The sequence below is a fragment of the Rhinatrema bivittatum genome, chromosome 8, assembly GCF_901001135.1.
Source record: "Rhinatrema bivittatum chromosome 8, aRhiBiv1.1, whole genome shotgun sequence".
Lineage (NCBI taxonomy): Eukaryota > Metazoa > Chordata > Amphibia > Gymnophiona > Rhinatrematidae > Rhinatrema > Rhinatrema bivittatum.
This window is the reverse complement of record NC_042622.1, coordinates 156,430,187-156,444,852: the sequence shown is the minus strand read 5'-3', so window position 1 is coordinate 156,444,852 and position 14,666 is coordinate 156,430,187.

Below are 14,666 nucleotides of genomic sequence, written 5' to 3'. Positions count from 1 at the left end.
ATCACGCAGTTGGGTTCTTAAGGCCCAGACGAGCACCATAGCATTGCCTCAGTAAAGGGTCATCTACACTGGGAAATGTAGTGTGTATTGTTGCTCCTGTTTCCTGCATTCCAGCTTTGCCTCATCTCTCCAGCCTAGCCTTGCTTCGTCTCCTCGCCTCTCCTTGGACTGGATTCTGGATTTGATCCTTGCCTGGACACTGATCACTCTTGCCTCAGTCCCTTGCCTGGACACTGACTACTCGTTTGCCATCTGCCTTTGACCTTAGTCCGGCCCTGGATTGACGTCTACACTATAACCACAAAGAATCTCGCTTAAAACCTGCCAGACCCCAGAACCAAAGGGCTCAAGCCAAGGGGAAAGGGACTGGTAAAAATGAAGCTCCTAGTCAGTCTCTTCTCTGCATAGATCCACCAGCTGTCAGTGAGAGCCTATGGGGCCTTCACTGTAGGTTGAGCTAATCTTGGCATAGCAGCAAGGGTCCACGGATCTTACAGTTACCGTGAGTTTATCCTGGTTTCTAGAGTTTGGACGGGGTAAAACAACTCTCAGCTGGAAACATAATCAAAGGAGGTGAAGGTGCTTAAGATACAGAATAACAGATAGATGCTTATTTCATCATCATCATTATATTTATGATTTGCTTTTCTGTCAAGAGAGATCAAAGCGAGTTACAGAAAGCTAATCAATTTCAGAGCAAGATTATAAGCACCTTGTTTCCAGAACTCTGGCTGGGGTTATTGTGCAGTTGGAAAATTGGACTTGATGCAGTGAAACTTTGAATGCCATCTGACTTTGCAGACTGGTAACTCAAGTAACCTTCAGTGAATTTATGATCATAGAGAGAAGCTTCCAATCTGGTCAGAGTCAGCAACATGTGACATGCTGTGAGATCACATTTCCTGAACCAGTGAATCATAGAGGCTGTGCAAGCAGCCAGAGTGTCTGCATGAAGTCTAAGCCTAGAGAAATCAAACCAATTAAGTCTGGCTCCCAGGAGATGATTTCATACAGTATGGACTAATGGGATGTCTTGTATAGTAGGTTATTTAGGGCACTGGTTTAGGCATCTAAGGAAGGAAGAAGTAGGAGTCTGGAGAACCTTCTCAATAGAGGGAAAAAGAGCGAGAGAGAGAAAGAAAGAGGACAAACACCTAAGGCTAAATCCTCTAGTCCTACTATATCTGGCTAGACAGTGTTCAAGCTGAAGGGCTCTTGCCTTCAGGCAATTGAGCTTGGAAGAGTGCCATCTCAAAACATCCAAAGAGAGTGGTTGTCATAATGTGGTGAGTTATCCTATGTCCTGTGGGTTTATTTTTGGGATTCTACTCTACAAGGAAAAGCTAGCACTCATTGCAACACATGAGAAAAGTGGAGCGTTATTTGGACAAAAATTGTTCACCTTAAACCTAGAAGTATCCAATGGATCTAAGATTTCATAAAGTAAACTGCATAGTGAATATTCTCAGCGATCTCAACAATCCAACTAGCTATATGTTTTTTCTGTCTTTGTGCCAAGCACACAAAGGGAGCTTGCTATGGCAGTCTTCCAGGTCATTGCAACTAGTAAAAGTGTGGGGGGTTTGCATAGCACACTGATATTGCTTCTGTTATCTAATTACATATTGCTATTCTCAACAATTATTGTTTCTTGTTCTTATGAATATTTTGTTTATATTATGATGCGCTTTTGTAACTCTTTTTTGAAAGTAGATTGTTCATTCAGGGCACATTTCTGGTTTTATTTCTCTGGTGTTGCATTGCAGGCACAGTCTGGCTGGCTTCTTGGGGTTTCCAGACAGTTTATCCATGTTTCTGTTTCTAATTTGTGATCACTCATTCTCTATTTGTTGAGGGTCTGTCTGTGTTTTGCATGTGTGACCAAGGTGAGGTATTCTGCTAGCCTGTTTCTGTGTGAATATCTAGAATAGTCCAATTTGTTGTTTTCCAGTCTGCATCTCCTAGCAGGAGGGTCTTGCTGTAGTACAGTGTGCAGAGTAGTGCCATAGTTCTCATACATTCATGACATTCATGGGAGAGAGAGATTTGCTGCCCCTTTGTCCTGCCCTGGTAAGGATCATCGAAAGCTGCGTGTTCCAGGATTCCTTCCCAACCTGGGATCTGTGAGGTGAGTGAGATCAAGAAGAACTGAGGAAAACTGTGAGTAATACTAAATTTGAGTTACATCTGAGGACCCCCTCTTTGGAGTCTTCACCCAGGGAACAAAGATAAGTGACTCTCCTGTGCAGAGACTGGGTAATATATTTCTGACCTGTTGGAAGGGGTTTTTCCATCCCAACAAGGAGATCCTTAACCACCTGGGAACCTCATTAATTCAAGTCCTGGATAGTGAGCGTTTCCCCTGCCCCTGGCCCCAAGTAGAGAGACCCTTGCACTGATAGAAAGAGAAAGAACTGTTAACAGTCACCTGTGGAGAGACCAAAGGGATGGATTTGAATTTTGCCAGTTTCCGTCTGATTACCCATCAGTAAAGATATTGATTTTGGACACTCAACCCGAGTTTCCTGTCTCTTATTTCTGATGCTCACAGCATCTACAGTGTTGAGAAAAGAGAATCCCTGCCCAAGAGAACAGAGAGGACAAACATGTGACAGAGAGGACCCCTTCCAGGGTCTCCTGTCACATTAGGCCCTGGAAGTACATCTTTCCCTCCCCCACCTACAAAGAATCCAACCCTGGGAGTAAGAGGGAATGTAAAAGAGCTTGTTGGTGAGTGGTTCCAGCCGCAAAGAGATACAAATACTTTTATGGCCCCATCGGTAGTAACCCGCACCTGAGGACGGGGTTACACAAGCCAAACTTCCTACCCGGGGAGGTGGACCTAGGGTTGCCAACTGTCCAGATTTTCTCCTGACAGTACGGATATTAAAGGTACTATCCAGAATCTAGGAGGAGGGCTAAAATGTCCGGATTTTAGCCCTCCCAAGTCCAGCTACGGTCCCCTCCGGTATATCTTCTGCCATGCTCCTCAGCTCATTTTTCCACGAATCTCTGCTCCTCCAGCCCAGCACTACAGGTTCTCAACTAAATGCTTCCCCTATTGCAGTGTAGAGTTCAAACGTCAGATGTTTGAACTGTGTAGGGCTCCGCAGCCCGCATAGTTCAATCAGCAGATCTTTGAACTGATCCCACAAGAGGAGCCAGAGCATGGGAATAGTGGTTGCCAGGTCTTCCAAGCCAAAGACAGGAAGCAGGAAAGCAGTGACTGGGCTGAAGAAAGGAGATACCGAAGCTGGGGCTGGGGCCAGGCCCTCTCAGCCGAAGACAAGAGGCATAGAAGTGGTGGCCGGGCCTTCCCAGCAGGAGAGAGAAGCTGGAGCGGTGGCAGCGAGTCCCTAAAGGCCGAAGAGAGGAGGCAGGGAAGTGGTGGCGGGTCCTCTGAGCTGAAGAGTGGACACTGCAAAGCGGTGACTGGGCCCTCCCGGCCTAAGAAAAAAAGGCAGAGAAATGGGGGCTGGGCCCTCCCAGCAAAAGAGGGAAGCCAAAGCAGTAGTGGCCAGGACATCCTGATTGAAAAGGAGGCGGAGCATCAGTGGTGAAGAGTCTATGCGGCCAAAGGGAGGAGAGGTGTCAACCTCACAAATGGTGGAGAGGAAGCGTCCCAATTCCACATGGGCTGATGGAGGAAGCTGCAGCTGCCCTGCTTGCATGCTCTAGGGGAAGAAAGAGAGCGAGTGTGGGTGGGGAGGAGAAAGCATGTATGTACTGTATGTGGGGGGAGAGGGAGAAAGAGAGAGTATAAATATGTGGGAGGGGGAGAAAAAGCATATATATATATGGGGAGAGAGAGCATATATATGTACTTGTGTACATGAAGTGAGAGAGAGCGTGCATATGTGTGTGTATGGGGTGAGAGAGCGAGCACGTGTGTGTGTATGAGGTGGGGAGAAAGAATGTGTGTGTGTGATTATGGGATGGAGGAGACAGCGTGTGTGTGTGTGTATGGGGCAGGAGAAAGAGCAGGATTAAAGTGGAGGAGTTAGTAAAAGAAGGATACTTGAATGCTGAGTAGGGGATAAAAGACAAAAGAAAGGGGCAGGAGGCAGGGGAGAACTTGAAAAACAGAGGAGGAGAGAGTGCTGATGAGAGGATTAGAGGCAGAGGAAATAGTTGAAGACTGGGGAGGAGGTGTGTATAAATGGTGGATGTAGAGAGTAGGAAGTCGGGGAATAGAAGATTGTGGAAAAAATGAGAAAGTGGGGGAGATAGACTGGAAAGTGGCAGGAGTGGGAGATGGCAAGCTGGTGAGAAGTTGAAAAGAGATTGAGGAATGAAAGATGAGGAGAAAGGAGGGGTGAAATCTAGCTATGAGTGGCTGGAGGCAGAAGGAAGGAGATGAACGTGAAAGATTAATCTCAGAGTCAAATGTAGAGGACATGAAAAAGACAGGGAAAGAGAGAAGAAATAAAAAAATAAAATGAGATCTTGGGCAAGATCGTAGGAGAAGCAGAAAAGAGAAACTGAGATTAACACAATTTGAAAGATCAGATCTCCAGACAACAAAAGTAGAAGAAAGCATTTTTTAAATTTATAGTTTATTGATTTGAATATGTCTGTTTGGAAATATACATCTCTTATCCTTTCATTTTACTTATCAGGAGAGCAATTGCATTTCTGTTTTGAGTTCTCCAGTGTTGCACCTCATGTGAGTCTGGCTTCTCAGGATTTCAATTTCAGTTTTTATCTCAATATTTCACATTTCTGGTCACTTCGTCTATATTTGGTGAGGGTCTGTCTGTGTTCTGCATAGGTGGCTGAGATGAGGTATACTGCCAATATGAAGTTTTTGTGTAGGGACTAGTGGCAGTCTGCTTTCTTCTGTTTTCCCAGTAGGAGGTATATTGGTGCTCTAGGGGTCATTGCAATATTGCAGTGTCACCTTTTCATACCTAGGGTTCTTGCTGTTTGTATTCTGGGTGTTAGTGCTGTTTGGGGATGGCAGGTTTGCTACATAGGTACAGAGTTTGCTTTTTTGCAGGGTTTAGTGCCAGGTACAGGGTGGAGTTTGTGTCATTGTTACTGAAATGAAGACAAAATTTGAATATTTTTTTTGTAGGCGAAGAGTAAGGGAAAACATCCTCTTCCTGCTCTGCATACTTTTGGGCTGTTTCTATGTTTACAGAACATTTATTTGCAGAACTGGAAGTGCAGGGTTTCTATAGGGGTTCATTTCTTTCTGTATATTTTTTTTGGGGGGGTTAACGATAGATCACTGACATATAAGAAGATTGATTGAATATAGTGCATAATTGGTCTTTATGTGCTGTCATTTCCTATTTTATTAATGGTGGGATGGCAATAACAGTTGTGTTTGGATATGGAAGCACATTGTCAGCAAAAATTTTACTCTGCACTTCTAAGTGTTCAGAATTTTCACAGTTGAAAGTTGGCAACCCTAGGTGGACCTGCTGGTTCCTCATGTGAAGAGGGTCCAGAATCTTCTGTATAGTTCCCAGTCCATGAGAGTGAGGGCCTACAGGAACAGATCTGGAAGGCGATACAGCACTAGGGATGTGAATCGTTTTTTGACGATTTAAAATATCGTCCGATATATTTTAAATCGTCAAAAATCGTTAGGGCCACGATACAATACCAATTCCCCCGATTTATCGTCAAAAAATCGTAAATCGGGGGAAGGGGGAGGGCAGGAAAACCGGCACACTAAAACCCCCTAAAACCCACCCCCGACCCTTTAAATTAAATCCCCCACCCTCCCAAACCCCCCCCAAATGCCTTAAATTACCTGGGGGTCCAGCGGCGGTCCGGAACGGCAGCGGTCCGGAACGGCCTCCTGCAATTGAATCGTGTTGTCTTCAGCCGGCGCCATTTTTCAAAATGGCGGCACAAAATGGCGGCGGCCATAGACCAACACGATTCGACTGCAGGAGGTCGTTCCGGACCCCCGCTGGACTTTTGGCAAGTCTTGTGGGGGTCAGGAGGCCCCCCAAGCTGGCCAAAAGTCCCTGGGGGTCCAGCGGGGGTCCGGAAAACGATCTCCTGCCGCGAATCGTTTTCCATACGGAAAATGGCGCCGGCAGGAGATCGACTGCAGGAGGTCGTTCAGCGGGGGTTCCGGACCCAGGGGGTTCCGGACCCGGCGCCATTTTCCGTACGGAAAACGATTCGCGGCAGATCGTTTTCCGGACCCCCGCTGGACCCCCAGGGACTTTTGGCCAGCTTGGGGGGGCCTCCTGACCCCCACAAGACTTGCCAAAAGTCCAGCGGGGGTCCGGAACGACCTCCTGCAGTCGAATCGTGTTGATCTATGGCCGCCACCATTTTGCGCCGCCATTTTGAAAAATGGCGCCGGCTGAAGACAACACGATTCAATTGCAGGAGGCCGTTCCGGACCGCTGCCGTTCCGGACCACCGCTGGACCCCCAGGTAATTTAAGGCATTTGGGGGGGTTCGGGAGGGTGGGGGATTTAATTTAAAGGGTCGGGGGTGGGTTTTAGGGGGTTTTAGTGTGCCGGCTCACGATTTTCACGATTTTCACGATACTTTAAACACCCAAACGGCAACAATACGATTCCCTCCCCCTCCCAGCCGAAATCGATCGTTAAGACGATCGAGGACACGATTCACATCTCTATACAGCACTCCGTCAATGCTGCCTTCCACCACAACCACAGTGTACAAGAGCTGAGCCACAGGTGATGAAGCTGAGGGGCCAGCCTGCCAGGTGATTTTCACTCCAGCAGGTGCACAGCACTCTCTCTAAAGCTGCTGTGGGAGGAGTTGGTTGCTTGGACACCCTCGAACCTGAACACCAGCAAAGTAAGCATAGTGCATAGAACTGTCAGACCAAGCGAGTGTCTAGAATGATGTTTGTTATGTATTGGACCTTACATAGCTCGTCATTACTATGTGAAGCTCTGGTGCAGTGGTGTACAGCAGAAGGACCAACAAGCCTCTCTGACCTCCACAACTATAGGCTTTCCGTACAGGGTATAGAGAGTAAAGCACAGTATAGTGTTATCCAAAATGAACGTTTAGCTATAAGACATTTCATGCTTCTTAATAAAAATGTCCCAATAAACCTTCTGCACACCTAGGGTATAGATGAAAGTTAATGGTTAGATATCTCCCTATCTGTATGCACATAGTACCGACTACAACCCACTTTCCAGTCACCTCCTGACCCACCACACAGGACCAGTCTTTGGGACAGCTATGGCTACATCCCAGGACTGGCTGTGCACCACATGTAGAGCTGGAAAGCCACAGTTTTTAGTATATCCTATCCACTAGGCAGCTTGGCATGCTGGTGCTCACGGAATATATCATTAGCACGGGATGCTTTCAGTACTATTTGAGGCGTGGCAGGAGGTGTGCTGTCAGGAATAGCGGAGCTGCAGTTTTCAGAAGAATGGAATGTGAACTAAGGAAAACACAAATGTTATGCCAATGTTTGCCATTTTCTTATTTCATTGTTGTAGGGGAGCCTACTGAACACTGTGTTAGTCTTGCACCAAGAGGTCCATGAAGGGCATACCGGCACTTTTAAATGATGTGCAACACCTCAGATAAGGACACAGAGGGAAAGAGACCCACTGAGGTGCAGCTACAACCCATAATGGAAGAGGAGGACATGGTGACTGACCTCCTTGCAGGAATATCACCTCTTGGGCAGTTTGAGGGTGGCCAGCAGGAGAGCAGCTCCTCTGTGCAGGATCAAGGACCTCCTCAAGAGGAAGAGATGATGGCCAGTTGAGCTGAGAGGCTTTTGCTACAGGAGAAGAGCAAGGTATTGGAGGAGATACATGGCCTCCAGGTTGTGGTGAAGGAGGAAGTGCAGGGTCTCCGGGAGGTAATGTGGGAGGAAATGCAGGATGTGCAGTATGAGCTATGGGCCCTTCGTCATTACACTGATGGCCAAGCTGCAGTGTGGAGGAATTTGCTGCAGAGGATGCCACCTTTCCAGCCACAGCCACCAGTAGCTCCATGGCATTTCATGAGGCCCTGGATGCAGTCCCTTCTACCATATACAGCACCATGCACCTAGATGGCACATTACCACGCCAAGGATCCCCCTGCCTCCCTGCCACCTTCACATCATCCTGCACTACCTTGTGCCTAGATGCCACCTCACCAGGTGAGGTGCAGCAGCCTGCACATCTTGTTCCACCATCACCCATCATGCTGCTGCCATTACCACGATCCCCACCACAGCTTATCCTACATCCAGCAGCACCCCCTGCAGGACCCTCCTGCAGTCATGCTGTCCTGCTGCCTCAAGGTCCTTTGCCCTCTGAGGACAGAGTAAGCAGTAGCAGGGCTCCATTGCGGAGGCGCTAGAGATTAGGACAGCCTAAAGCATGTGAGTTTCCCCCACCCCACAAAAGAGGCTGGCCAAGGAAGCCATAATATTTTTATTCACTTTTTGTGCACAAATTGCAAATTAATCCACATTCACCTTCTAAAAGTCTTTGTATCACTTTTTGTATTGCCTGCCTTTGACTCATGAAATTTATCTCATGCAATTACACCTGAGTCAGCTGTTCTTCCTCCCACTCCTCCTCCTCTTCATCCTGATTATCTTGCATTCCCTCTGGAGGAGGCATGTGTCTGATTTTGGCCAGGTTATCTAGCATACAACAGGCTAGAAAGATCTCACAGATTTTAAGTGGATTTTCGAGAAGGCATCCTCCTGATCTGTCCAGACACTGGAAATGTATTTTGAGTAGGATAAAGGTTCTTTATTGAAAGTCCTGGTCTTCCAATGTGCCCTGTTGTAGCAATCCTCAGCTATGATCTGTGGGGTAGAGATTGAGATCATGAGTCATGCTTTGAGTGGATAGCCTTTGTCACCTGTAGGGGAGAAGGCAGGAGAGGATTTGAGCAGTCCTTCAGGGCCAGTGCTATTGGGTTAACCTAAATGTGAGAGAGACAATAGGAAGAGGTTGTTTGGTGTGTGGTGGAAGTGATAGATGCCTTCCCACCTAGATGCCAGCCCGCAGTGATGTGTCCTTTTTGGAAGTAGTCATGAATTCTTGATTGCGAAAGAACATAAGAACATGCCATACTGGGTCAGACCAAGGGTCCATCAAGCCCAGGATCCTGTTTCCAACAGTGGCCAATCCAGGCCATAAGAACCTGGCAAGTACCCAAAAACTAAGTCTATCCCATGTTACTGTTGCTAGTAATAGGGTGGCTATTATCTAAGTCAACTTAATTAATAGCAGGTAATGGACTTCTCGTCCAAGAACTTATCCAATCCTTTTTTAAACACAGCTATACTAACTGCACTAACCACATCCTCTGGCAACAAATTCCAGAGTTTAATTATGCGTTGAGTGAAAAAGAACTTTCTCCGATTAGTTTTAATTCCCTGTACGTACCAGGATCAGTCCAGACTGCTGGGTTATGCCTCCCCTCCAGCAGATGGAGTCAGAAAAAAGCTGAAAAGCACCCCCTAGATATACCAGTGTGCCACCTGCGATCCCTCAGTATTTTCTCTGACTCCAGCAGATTGAGAGGCATAACCTGCGGTCCTGGTCTTGGCAATTTTATTCTCTGATGTACAGGTTCTTTCGGTCTTTTGTACTAGCACTGACTAGATCAACTGGTTTATTCTGTTAGTTTAAAAAAAAAAAATAATAATAGTAAGAGGTCTATTTTCTGTTCTTCTATTCTGTTCTTTTCTATTCGGGGTTCAAGCAGGTTAGTAAGGCAGGCATGGCAGGGCAATGCCCTAAGGCCACTTGCCCGGAGATATTCCCTAGGGACCAGGGGGAGAGTTTACCGGTGGGCTGGTCACCCCCCCCAAGTCGAATTATTCCAGAAGTCCGAGGCTTCTGAAGGAGGCTATGGTTAGTTGGTAGCTGTTTTAAAAAAAACAAAAACAGGTCGCAGCATGAGTGGTTTGAGTACCCGTCAGTCCTGTTGGTAACAGGCAGGGTACGATTACATCCAGCCTCGGCCTGCCGTCCTACTGTCCCGGGACTCCGGAGGGGGTGGCTAGCTCACCTGGGGCTTACCTTTGTTTTTGGTGCGCTTTCTTTCCTCTTCTCCTCGTTGCCTCATGCCACAGTCTTCGGCCTGCACAGCCTGTGGGGAGGGCGGGGGTGCGACTCTCCCGACAGGGTCTCTCCTCCTGCTGTCTCCCCGGGGGCGAGGGACCCTCTCGGGGGCCGAGCGCTGCCCGCAGCTCTTCGTTGTCATCGCGGCCGAGGAGAGTTCTGACCGCACGGTCGGCAGCCCCGCCTCCCTTAGAGAAGGATGGGGCGGCCATCTTAACCACGCGGCCAGCGGAGGGGGCAGCATATGAGGAGGAGGATTCTCCTCCTTCCTCTCCGCCGGCTCTGAGCCTGCCGGAGTCGCTCGTTTCAGGAGCCCCTCCTCCCCTCCTCCCCCCCTCCATCTCGCCCCGCGGGGGACACATTAAAAAGGCCGGCTCCGTTTTCTTCCCAGTTTGTGCTATTAATGCACAAAGCCTTTTTAAAAGCGCAGGAGGGCTGGGAAGACACAGGGTCTCCTCCACCTAAAGTCCCCAGAGTAGCCCCGGACCAGGAGAAGGCGGGGAATCGTGGTTCCCGTCCACTGGGGCATGTGGGGACTCCGGTGACTCCGGCTCCGGATTCCAATCTGGATTTTCCTGATAATGTTGGAGGTGGCGATTTAGATGGCCCGGCGTCCGTGGAAGGGGATGATCCCCAGGTCCTTCGTTTGGTAAGGACGAGCTAGCTTATCTGATTTCACATGTCTTGAAGGAGCTGCATATCTCGGATCCGCTCCAGGACGCGGACGCTTCCCTGGAGGATGTGGCCTTAGCAGGCATTCGGGACCCTCCGCAAACTTTTCCCCTCCATCCCAAACTGTTTCAAATTGTGTCTAAGGAATGGGATCTTCTGGAAGTGTCCTTGAGGGTCAGTAGGGCTATGGATAAGTTGTATCCCCTGCCGCCTGAGTCCTTGGATCTCCTTAAAATTCCCAAAGTCGATTCGGCGGTTACGGCCGTGATAAAGCATACTACTATCCCTGTGACTGGGGGTATAGTGCTGAAGGATCTCCAGGATAGGAAGTTGGAGGTCGTATTGAAGCGCATTTTCGAAGTTGCGGCGTTAGGGGTCCGGGCGGCGGCCTGTAGCAGCCTTGTGCAGAGGGCCACTCTTCGCTGGGTACAGCAGTTGCTTACAGCCCAGGAGCTTCCTCCGGATGAAGCAGAACAGGCTAACTGCGTCAAGGCTGCGGTCGCCTATACGGCAGATGCCTTATATGATCTATTGCGAACTTCCGCTCGTACTATGTCTGCTGCTGTGTCAGCCAGGAGGTTGCTTTGGCTTAGACGCTGGGCGGCAGATGCTTCCTCTAAGTCACGTCTGGGTTCCTTTCCTTTCAGGGGGAAGTTGTTGTTTGGAGATGAGTTGGATCAGCTCATCAAGGACTTGGGGGACAACAAGGTTTATAAGTTGCCCGAGGATAAGTACCGACAGTCGCGATCTTTCACTAGTTCCAGGGGCCGGTTTCGGGGCCAATGCCAGTTTTGTGTGGGAAGGGGGGGGTCCCTTTCCACAAAAGCAACAGGCATCGAGGTCGCAATCTTGGACACCTTCCTTTCGTGGCCGGCGGCCTCAGAGGGCGGGCTCCTCGCAGGCCTTTACTCCAAACAAAGCTTCTCAATGAAGGCGTGCGGCCCATTCCTCCCTTCCTCGCATCGGGGGTCGGTTGTCCCTATTTTGGGAGGAATGGGTCAAGATAACATTGGACCAGTGGGTTCTAGATGTTGTAAGTCGCGGTTACGCATTGGATTTTGCTTGTCTACTCCGGGATCTGTTTCTGGTGTCGCCATGCGGTCCTCCAGAAAAGCAGCTAGTCATAGCACAAACGGACCGGCTGCGGGCCCTGGGGGCGGTAATCCCAGTTCCGTCTGCAGAACGTCAGATGGGCCGGTATTCCATTTACTTCGTGGTTCCAAAGAAGGAAGGCACATTCAGACCGATCCTGGATTTGAAGCAGGTCAACAGGGTGTTGCGCATTCCACCTTTCCGTATGGAAACGGTGCGGTCTGTTATTGCAGCCGTCCACAAGGGAGAATATTTGGCTTCTTTGGATCTAACAGAGGCGTACCTCCACATTGGGATCCAGGAGCAGCACCAGAGGTTCCTGCGGTTCACGGTGCTGGGGGACCATTTCCAGTTTTGCGCCCTTCCGTTCGGATTAGCGACTGCCCCCAGAGTTTTCACCAAGGTTCTGGTGGTGGTGGCAGCTTTTCTTCGCCGTCAAGGAGTATTGGTCCATCCCTATCTCAACGATTGGCTCATCCGAGCAAAGTCGGAGGCCTTGTGCAAACAGGCGGTTCGGTTAGTGGTGGATCAGCTTCAGAAGCTAGGTTGGATAGTCAACTTCGTGAAGAGCCATCTGGAACCGACTCAGCAATTGGATTTCCTGGGAGCCCGGTTCGATACCTCGGTGGGCAAGGTGTTCCTGCCACATCGGCGGATGGTCAATCTGATGTCTCAGGTGCACGACCTACGGCCTACGGCCTGGGATTATTTACAGGTCATTGGGCATATGGCTTCTACTCTGGAAATGGTGCCTTGGGCCTTTGCGCATATGCGACCTTTGCAAAGAGTGCTTCTTTCTCGCTGGGATCCCATGTCCGAGGACTACGACATGTCACTACCATTGCTGCAACCGGCCCGGTTCAGTCTAGCTTGGTGGTTGAGTCCGGACCATCTTTTGCAGGGGGTGGACTTGGAGCCTCCACCTTGCATAGTCGTGACGATGGATGCCAGTCTGTCCGGTTGGGGAGCTGTATGTCAGTCCCGAGCGGTGCAAGGCAGATGGTCCTCTCAACAAGCCAAGTGGTCCATCAATCGCCTGGAGACTAGGGCAGTTCGTCTGGCCTTGCGTCAACTGCTTCCACTGGTGTGTCATCGAGCGGTGCGAATTCTATCAGACAACGTGACCACGGTGGCTTATATAAACAGGCAAGGGGACATGAAAAGTCGCCCAGTAGCGGCCAAAGCATCGTTGATGGCATGGGTGGAACGTCATTTATCCCATCTCGTGGCCACTCATATTGCAGGCGTGGACAACGTTCAGGCGGATTTTCTCAGTCACCAACATCTAGACCCAGGAGAGTGGGAGCTGTTGGCGGAAGTGATGCGTCTCATCATTCGACGATGGGGGGTTCCGCACGTGGACCTGATGGCCACTCATCTAAACGCCAAGGCGGCGCGCTTCTTCAGTCGATGGCGAGAGCACGGCTCGGAGGGAGTGGATGCACTAGTGCTTCCGTGGCTTCCTCGCATACTGCTTTATGTGTTTCCCCCGTGGCCCCTGGTGGGAAGAATATTAAGGCGCATACAGCATCATCAAGGTCTGGTGATTCTTGTGGCTCCGGAGTGGCCAAGGCGCCCGTGGTTCGCCAATCTCGTCAATCTGGCGGTGGACGGGCCCCTGCATCTCGGTCATCTCCCGAATCTTCTTCGGCAGGGCCCAGTATTTTTCGATCTGGCGGATCGCTTTTGTCTGGCGGCTTGGCTTATGAGCGAAGGCAGCTGAGAAAGAAAGGTTATCCGGAAGCGGTGATTTCTACCCTCCTGCGAGCGCGCAGGTCCTCAACTACCTTAACCTATGCTAGAGTGTGGAAGGTTTTTGACACATGGTGTGGTGAGTTACAGCTTCCTCCCCGGCAGGCTTCGTTAGGTCATATCCTTACGTTTTTGCAGGATGGTTTGAAGAAGGGGTTGGCCTATAGTTCTCTTTGGGTTCAGGTGGCGGCTCTGGGCTGCCTGAGGGGCAAGATTGAAGGTTATTCTCTTGCAGGTCACCCAGATGTTGCTCTTTTTTTGCGCGGGGTTAGGAATTTACGTCCCCCTGTAAGGGCTCCATGCCCATCCTGGAGTTTGAACCTGGTTCTCAGAGGTCTCTGTGCTGCCCCATTTGAGCCTATTAAGACGGCCACCTTGAAGGATTTAACTCTGAAGATGGTATTCCTGGTGGCCATTTCGTCTGCGCGTCGCATTTCGGAACTCCAAGCGCTTTCGTGCAGAGAACCGTTCTTGTGTATCTCAGAATCTGGGGTTTCCTTGCGTACGGTACCTTCTTTTTTGCCTAAGGTGGTATCGGCTTTTCATGTCAATCAGACGGTGGAATTGCCTTCTTTTACGGAGGAGGAGCTCTGCTCTTCTCAAGGTCGGGATTTGAGGCGTTTGGATGTCCGTTGAGTACTCCTGCGGTACTTGGAGGTTACTAATGACTTTCGAAGGTCTGATCACTTGTTTGTTTTGTGGTATGGGCCCAAGAAGAGCCTGCAGGCCTCAAAGACGACTGTCGCCCGCTGGTTGAAGAGCGCGATCGCGTCCACATACATTGGCTGCGGAAAGTCTGTTCCGGAGGAGCTTAAGGCTCACTCTCTACATTCTCAGGCGGCTTCGTGGGCTGAAAGCCAGTTTGATTCTTGCCAGGAGATTTGCAGGGCGACCACTTGGAAATCATTGCATACGTTCGCTAGGCATTATCGCTTGGATGTTCGTGGTCCATCGACAGAGTCCTTTGGGAGCAGCGTGCTTCGAGCGGGACTCTCTGGGTCCCACCCCATTTAAGGCGGCTTGGGTACATCCCAGCAGTCTGGACTGATCCTGGTATGTACAGGGAAAGGAAAATTAGTTTCTTACCTGATAATTTTCGTTCCTGTA